Source organism: Procambarus clarkii, chromosome 42, assembly GCF_040958095.1.
Source record: "Procambarus clarkii isolate CNS0578487 chromosome 42, FALCON_Pclarkii_2.0, whole genome shotgun sequence".
Classification (NCBI taxonomy): Eukaryota; Metazoa; Arthropoda; class Malacostraca; order Decapoda; family Cambaridae; genus Procambarus; species Procambarus clarkii.
In genome coordinates this window covers 4,905,296-4,914,649 of record NC_091191.1, presented here as the reverse complement: position 1 = coordinate 4,914,649, position 9,354 = coordinate 4,905,296, and positions in this window count along the sequence as shown.

Here is a 9,354-nt window from a genome sequence, read left to right as displayed (position 1 = left end):
TCAATTCTTCCTCCGTGGTCTGACACTCTTATTATATATTGTATATACTGAATTATATATACTATGCTTATATAATATATACTGAAATATTGTTACATTTAACGTATGAAGCAAAGTATATATCTGTATTTTTATCTGTCAAAGTTATCAAAGTATATTATCTGTCTTTCTACTGACTAATAAATAATTTTGGTTTAATCAGTTATCAAGATGTTTTCAACAATATTCTTTCAGTGTTCGTCTTTTCCAACTTGGGCGACCCTTTTGGAAGCGCGATACTTGGGTTAACCCATCCTATAGTTGGGTCTGTTTCCAACTGGGGTTCGAATAGTAATAGTGTTGAATAGTTAGTTGGGTTAGTAATATTGTGCATGTTGTATATCATACATTTTGCTGAGATTCTCAAGACTCTATTGCATTTCTTGTTCAGGTGTGAAAGCTAATATATATATATATATATATATATATATATATATATATATATATATATATATATATATATATATATATATATATATATATATATATATATATATATATATATATATAATTATTTATTTATTTATTTATTTATATATATATATATATATATATATGTATATCTATATATATATATATGTATATGTATAGATATACCCATGTATATCTTGTAACCATCAAATGCATAATAAAGCACAAAAAATATTCAAGGAAGGGGGTGGTAGGAGAAAAGCACACAGAAACTGTATTGGAGGGGATCTAAACATTCCCTCTAATGCGTTATGCGTGGTTTCCTCCGAGGCTATGGGTCCCCCTTCTTCCAGCTAGAGGTGGTACTCCCTTCTATATATTAAAAAATATATATATATATATATATATATATATATATATATATATATATATATATATATATATATATATATATATATATATTTATTTATTTATTTATTTATTTATTTCACTTGCCAGTTATATTAGCTTTCACACCTGAACAAGAAATGCAATAGAGTCTTGAGAATCTCAGCAAAATGTATGATATACAACATGCACAATATTACTAACCCAACTAACTATTCAACACTATTACTATTAGAACCCCAGTTGGAAACAGACCCAACTATAGGATGGGTTAACCCAAGTATCGCGCTTCCAAAAGGGTCGCCAAGTTGGAAAAGACAAACGCTGAAAGAATATTGTTGAAAACATCTTGATAACTGATTAAACCAAAATTATTTATTAGTCAGAAGAAAGACAGAAACGCGATCTATATGTAAAACCTCTACCAGACAAATATTTTAAGTAAAACCGAAGATATTTGTAGTTGTATAAAAGTGGCAGTTTTCATCGCTCGTCAAACTCGAAAACCGCGCAGCATTCATCTCAGAACCATGCCTATTTCACGCAGATTCCTTAATAAACGTAAGAGTTTTATATGTCACAAGAAAGACAGATATATAAGCTTCGTTCTAAATACCTTACCATGGGCATATTTAAATTTAAAGCGAAGATACGTGTACTTTTATAATAGCCGAGCTCCGACTCCGGACAGATCGATCGACGGAGCAACTCTCTCTCAGAACAATGCTTATTTCACGTAAATTTGTAAATAATCGTAAATTTTTTATATGCCTCAAGAAAGATAGGAATATAAGGCTCATTTTAAACACTTTATCATAGACATAATTAAAGTTCTAATGAAGATTCATGGATTTTAATAATCGCCGAGCTCCGACCCCCGCATAGACTGAGCGACAGAGCAACTCTCTCAGAAGAATGTTTATTTTACGTAAATTCGTTAATAAACACAAATGTTTTACACGTCTTAAGAAAGATAGAAATATAAGCTTTATTTTAAATACATTACATTAGACATATTTAAAGCTCAAGTGAAGATATATATGTTTTTATAGTGGCGTTCAGTAGCTTTTCGGTCATGGAGTGCAGATGCCTACGCACTTGCCAATATGTTGTGTAATTAACAAAGATACGCTAATAAAGCCTAAAATATTACATGCCTCCAGAAAGACAGAGCTATAATCGTTATTGTGAGTGCATCAAAGGAAATATATCTTGTTGGAGACCAATGATATAGCAATTTTAATTTAAGTTTCGAGTCCCGCCCGGTCGAGAGAGATGGGGCGACTCTCGCCCCATCTATTGGAGATTCTGTCCACTAAAGACCCAAAGCTACTCAAACCTTCCTAGCATTACGTAAGCAATGAAGTAATATGGTATATTTACTCACTATAATGTGGATGCTGGATGCAGAAAATGAGAAAACATAATTTTACTCTGAAAAAATATCATTTCATAACAAAATAAGATGTAAATATGTAATATCAAAGGAAGTCGATGGTCCAAGCAACAATATCGTGGAGCGACTTATCCAAGATATATTGCTCTCTGGAAAGTGTTTGCTGGCATATCAACCTTCTGTACACAGTGATCCAGTCGTCGAACTTCTCTGCTCAAATTATCGCAAATTTAATTTATGATGTTAACAAGTAGAATGCGTATTTTTAATCAAATCTAACGATATTAACAAGTAGAATGCGTATTTTTAATCAAATCTAACATAACTAGCCAGAAAACGTTAAAGATTATTTAAAAATACATGGTTGGAAGTTAAATCAACTCCATAGAACAATATTTTTGTTATAGATACTAATCGTTATTTGTTAGTATGCGTTCGCTACTTAAACTATCATGTACTGTATTTATGTAAAATCTCCCTGTTTCTTCGGACATGGAACACGGAACCTTACACGCTCTCTGATTTACTGTTTAATAGAGATTCACAAATAAGCTTATGATTGTATACGTTATCAAAAAGGCAGTGACAAAGTCAATTTTGCATTTTAATCACAGAGATTAGATCTTAGTGAGATAGGAAAGATATTCATATGTTAAAGAAGGATTTTTGAACCATCGCTCTCCCGATCGATAGAAACTAACTTTTTTTTGTTATTATTAACAAGCTTAGGTATACACAGTAATGTGCTGCTACCCTATTCTATATGAAAGATTACACAGTGTATATCAAAAACTAGCTATAAGTTCATTAAATATTCCCATCTCACAGGATGGTTAGTTATACATGGTGTAGCGAGTAGATTATCCCAATAATATACTCACTCCAAATGCATTGTTAATATTCCTGTCAACCTTTGGAGATGAATGAGGTGAGGCGTTGCCTGGGCAACACGGTGAGGTGTTGCCCGAGCATATAAGCAGCGGTGTAGCGAACATTGGCTAGTCTACTTTCAAGTGTGGTCTAGAGCAGACACTTGCGAGATACTGTACCGACGCTCAGTGCGCTCAACTCACACCAAAGTATCACCGGTGTACTTCTGTATATTCGACCAAATATATATATAGTATCTTAGTGTCTGTGTTTATTTGTCACCATACTTTACGTAACAATAGAACCGTTACATTGGTGACCCAGTGAGTGAAAAAGAACATCTAGTCACAAACTAAATCTTCGCCATGGATTTATCTACCAGGTTTCCAGCATACAACGCAGATGAGCCAGAATTTTGGTTCATGCAGATGGAGGCTATTTTCGACCTTCACGAAATTCCGACTGAGAAAGCCCGATATGCCTGTACCCTGCCAACACTTACCTCGGAGGCTATGCACACTGCCTCCGCTGTCATCACCGGACACCAGGACGTACACTGCATTGAAGGCCGCTCTTCTACAGGCAGCAATGAAACGCCGCATTCAACAAAGGGACCAACTCCTCACTGACAAAAGATTAGCAGACAAAACACCAGCTCAGCTTCTGCGGCATATTCAGTATGTGATGCATACTGCAACTGGCCCAGCCCCCAGCGAGATTGTGAGATCACTGTGGATACAACTCTGTCCAAAACACATTCAACCGGCCCTATTCAGTATGGCTGACGACACCCCATTAGCCCAGCTGGCTACACTGGCAGACCGGCTTCATACGACGTCTAATAACACTATATTGTCCCACCTCAGTGATACACAGCAGACTACAGACACCCAGCAACTCGACGTCCTCCAGAACCGGCGTTTCGTCCACCCAGGGAAAACGTACCAAGCGAATCCAGTATCAGTCTCTAGGCGACAGCGAGAACGTCGGGGAAAGCTTTGTTCTTACCACCAGAAGTTCGGACACCAAGCCCGCAACTGTAGGGCTCCTTGTTCCTGGTCGGGAAACTACTTCGGCGGGGACTGTTAACGGCCAGTGACCCCGCCATTTCAAACACTACACTGCTCTACATATCTGACGTCATAACCAAACGCCGTTTCCTCGTTGACACAGGTGCAGCAGCTAGCGTGTTGCCTCCCCCACTAGTCAAACCAACCCGTACTCCTGGTTTGGACTTACGAGCCGCCAATGGTACGTCCGTCCGTACATATGGGACCCGCGCCCTGGTTCTCGAGTTCGCCTCTCTGGGTCGCTTTACGTGGACTTTCCTCATAGCGGATGTGGAACAACCCATTCTTGGATGGGATTTCCTGCAACACCATCGACTTATGGTGGATCCCGCAGGTGCAGTACTTCGAGCCTCTCCTAGTACCTCTACACAAGTTAACATCGTCACCCCAGTCGCATCTACGGAACTTATTCAAGCACTCCTGGATGAATTCAAAGATGTGACCCAACCCGCCAGCCCTCGACCAGAGGTGCAACATACGATTACGCATCACATTACTACAACGGGAGCACCTACCTTCGCCAGACCACGCCGCCTGGCACCGGAACGACTGGCGGTAGCACGTGCTGAATTCAATAAGCTACAGGAGGCGGGAATAATCCGCCCTTCGAACAGTCCATGGGCTTCACCTCTCCATATGGTCCCGAAAACAGCCCCAGGGGAATGGCGCCCTTGCGGAGACCACAGGGCTCTCAACGTTCGCACTCTGCCGGATCGCTACCCAATACCACACATCCAGGATTTCTCACAGGGATTGAGCAACGCAACCGTTTTTTCGAAAATTGACCTTGTGCGGGCATTTCACCAGATCCCTGTGGAACCGGCAGACATTCCGAAAACAGCGATCACAACACCTTTTGGACTGTTTGAATTCGTCCGGATGCCTTTTGGTCTACGGAATGCAGCCCAGACATTCCAACGCTTCATCGACCAAGTAGTTAAGGACCTTCCTTTTTGCTACGCCTACATTGACGATCTGCTGGTGGCCAGTACATCACCAACAGAACATCTGCTACACCTCCGACTCCTTCTCACCCGTCTGCGCAACTTCGGCTTGCAGCTCAACTCCGAGAAGTGTATTTTCCATGTTCCAGAGCTGGATTCTGGATTTCTTAGGACACCGTGTGTCAGCAGCAGGGGTCCAACCACTAGAGAAGAAAATCGAGGCAATCAAGGAATTCCCGCGCCCATCTACTCCAAAGAAGTTGCAAGAATTTCTTGGTGTAGTGAATTTTTATCATCGATTCATCCCACATTGTTCGGACATCTTGCGACACTTATACGACCTCTTACGAGGTCGGAAACTCACGTCCCGTCTTCCGTTGGAGTGGACTCCCCAGGCAGAGACAGCATTCACCGACATAAAACACAAGCTGGCGGAATTCACCTTGCTCGCACACCCAGTGTCTGACGCTCCCACCAATCTATCTACCGACGCTTCAAACACCGCAATTGGTGCTGTACTACAACAGCTCGTTGAAGGAGAATGGCGCCCAATTGCATTCTTTTCAGCGCGCCTGTCACCCACTGAAGAGAAGTACAGCACTTTTGATAGGGAACTGCTCGCCATCTACTCAGCCATACAACATTTCCGGCACTTTCTCGAGGGGCGGAACTTCCACATCCTCACAGACCACAAACCTCTCACTTATGCGCTGGCGGCCAAGGGTGATGCTCACTCTCCTCGAGTAGCCAACCACCTGGGATTTATTTCCCAATTTACCTCGGATATCCGTCATGTCAAAGGAACTAATAATGTCATAGCCGATGCACTGTCTCGACCCACCATAAACCACGTCGTGACAAACCCAGCTCAGGTGGACTATTGGGTAATCAGTAAGGCCCAACGGGAAGACCCTGATCTGCAGCGATTACGAACATCTGACACAGCTCTCCGGTTCATCGAGATTCCCATGGAAGGTGGCGGAAGGATAATCTGTGACACCTCACGGACGGGAGCACTTAGGCCCTACATTCCTGCCCAGTTTCGCTGGAAAACGTTCTCAGTATTTCACTCCCTAGCACACCCAGGAGTACGTGCTTCCCAGAAACTACTAACGGAGCGTGTTGTATGGCCAGGAATCAATGCCGATGTTCGACGATGGACTCGCTCATGTCTCCAGTGCCAGCGAGCGAAAACACATCGTCACACAAAGAGCCCTCTTCAACAGTTTCCGTTACCTTCTGACCGTTTCGAAGTGGTGCATGTAGACATCGTTGGACCATTACCGTCGGCAAGAGGATATTCTTATCTACTCACCTGCATCGATCGATTCTCCAGATGGCCGGAAGCAATCCCATTAATCAACATCTCAGCTGAGTCAGTGGTCCAGGCTTTCCTCTCTGGATGGGTCGCCCGTTTTGGCAGCCCCTCTGTCATCATCACCGACCAAGGACGACAGTTCGAATCATATCTATGGAAGGAACTTATGGAATTCCTCGGCACCACACATAACCGAACCACAGCATACCACCCTGAGTCGAACGGAATGGTAGAACGCTTTCATAGACAACTAAAAGCTGCCCTAAGAGCTCAAGCACGCCCTGATGATTGGATCGACAACCTTCCATTAGACTTGCTTGGCATCCGTTCGGCCACGAAGGAGGGCAGTGGATTCTCGGCAGCAGACTTAGTATACGGATCTAGCCTGCGGCTTCCGGGCGAATTCTTAGCCCCAACGCCACTTATCACACCCCCAGACCCCACTTTTTACCAGAAATTACGGGCGGCCATGACAAACATTCGGCCTACACCACCACGCCAACCGACAACTCGTGCTACATATGTGCCTCATGAGCTCCACACAACTGAACACGTGTTTGTAAGAGTCGACGCTGTTCGACGCCCTCTACAGTCACCTTACGAAGGACCATATAAAGTGGTTTCTCGAACACCGAAGTTCTTCACAATTGAACGCCGAGGACAGCGGGTAAACATCTCCATCGATCGCCTTAAACCAGCACACTGTGACGCTGCCCCAGACATCCCTCCAGAGACATATCCGCCGACTACGCAGTTCACTTTTCGACCACAGTTACCAGCAGCACCGCCGCCTACGACAACGGACGATCCTGTACGACCTCTCACCCTACAACCCCAGTTACCAGCCGCACCACAACCTGATCCTGCGACGACGGACGATCCTCTGCGACCTCCCACCCTACGACCCCAGTTAGATGACATCAGCGAAGAGGAGGAAGTTAACTTTGATGGTTATGTAACGCGAGCAGGGCGTACAATTCGCCGACCAGCTAAGTTCCTTGATCAAGTATTTTTCCTTTCATCCCCTGGGAGGGGGAGTTCTGTAGCGAGTAGATTATCCCAATAATATACTCACTCCAAATGCATTGTTAATATTCCTGTCAACCTTTGGAGATGAATGAGGTGAGGCGTTGCCTGGGCAACACGGTGAGGTGTTGCCCGAGCATATAAGCAGCGGTGTAGCGAACATTGGCTAGTCTACTTTCAAGTGTGGTCTAGAGCAGACACTTGCGAGATACTGTACCGACGCTCAGTGCGCTCAACCACCATCTGGTCACCACTTGGTCCGGGAGACATCTCCCGTCACGCAGGGTGCAGTCGCGCCTCCACAGATCTCCAGTATCAGCTCTTGATACTGGTAATGGCTCAAAAGGGCCACCACTTACGGGCTATTCATGCCCGTGCCACCTTTTGGGTGGCTTAATCTTCATCATCATCTGCGCTCAACTCACACCAAAGTATCACCGGTGTACTTCTGTATATTCGACCAAATATATATATAGTATCTTAGTGTCTGTGTTTATTTGTCACCATACTTTACGTAACAATAGAACCGTTACAATGGAATCAGGGGATAAAATACCAGCCTCAAAAAAAAATATCAACTGTGACTAACAAGAACACCACTTACGGGCTATTCATGCCCGTGCTACCTTTTGGGTGGCTTAATCCTCATCAATCAATCACAAGAAACAAGGGATACATCTCCCGTCACGCAGGGTCCAGTCGCACCTCCACAGATCTCCAGTATCATCTATTGATACTGTTAATGGTTCAAGAGGACTACCACTTACGGGCCTACCTCAAGGTAACAATCAGGTGAGAACATAAAATATAAGGCTGATCTATTAGCCTCCGTTAGCAAAATCCGGGTACAGCATAAGAATATCTTCCAATATTCCTAAGTGTATGAAGTAATTACAGAGTTCAAAGTACCTTATACCATTTGGTCTGAAGTCACTTATAACAGGGCAATCACAGATATAGTGTTGGTGAGTATGTCCCAGCTCTTGTTCACATAGTTTACAATTGGAATATTCACCATTGGGGGCTATTCATTACCTGCAGCCACCTGCGATACATATCGATATCCTAGCCTAATTCTGGCAATTACAATGTCACACTGTCATTGTGACACTAGTGGAAGTTTTATGCTGTCCGTTCATATAATTCTCGATTCTAAACATGTTTACTTAGTTTAGTTCATTAATTATGCACCCCATATATCATCTTGTGGGCGGTAGTGGAAAAGGTTACAAAGACACATAAACATGTCATAGCTCTTTATACTCTTGCTTTCTGGCTTTTGTGTGTCAGTGACTGCTCTTCTGTCTTCCCTAATTTCCTAAAATATTGCGGCTTTGACAGAAGAGATTGGAATGCCCATATCCCACTCAACTTCAGGCTTATCACATTCAGTTTTAGCTGCCTTGTTTGTGTCATCATGCTGGACAACACCTATATGAGAAGGTATCCATACAAATGAGACTTTGAAACTCCTACTGTTTGCAATAATAATGTTGTTTATAATGGAAGTTACAACTACAACCTTTTGAAGATCAATGCTAATTTTATCTAGATAATGTAATAAACGAAAGTTTTCTATGTCAACAGAAAGGCAGAAATATAAGCTACACTTTAAATACTTGTCATAAATATAACTGAAGTGAAAGCGAAGATATATGCATTTGATACTGTACAGTTTCTTGATGGCTTGCTCTAAGAGTGTGAAGCCCTTCACACCAGCCTATAAATTGTGTAATTTATTTCCATATATGCTAATTAACCTTAAAATCTATATGTCAGAAGGAAGGAAGATGTAGACGTTAATGTGACAACATTTCAAAAATTTATCTCTCTTTAAAGTTAAATAATACAATCCTATCGCCGGTGTCCGGACACATGAAAGCAACTTAGGTA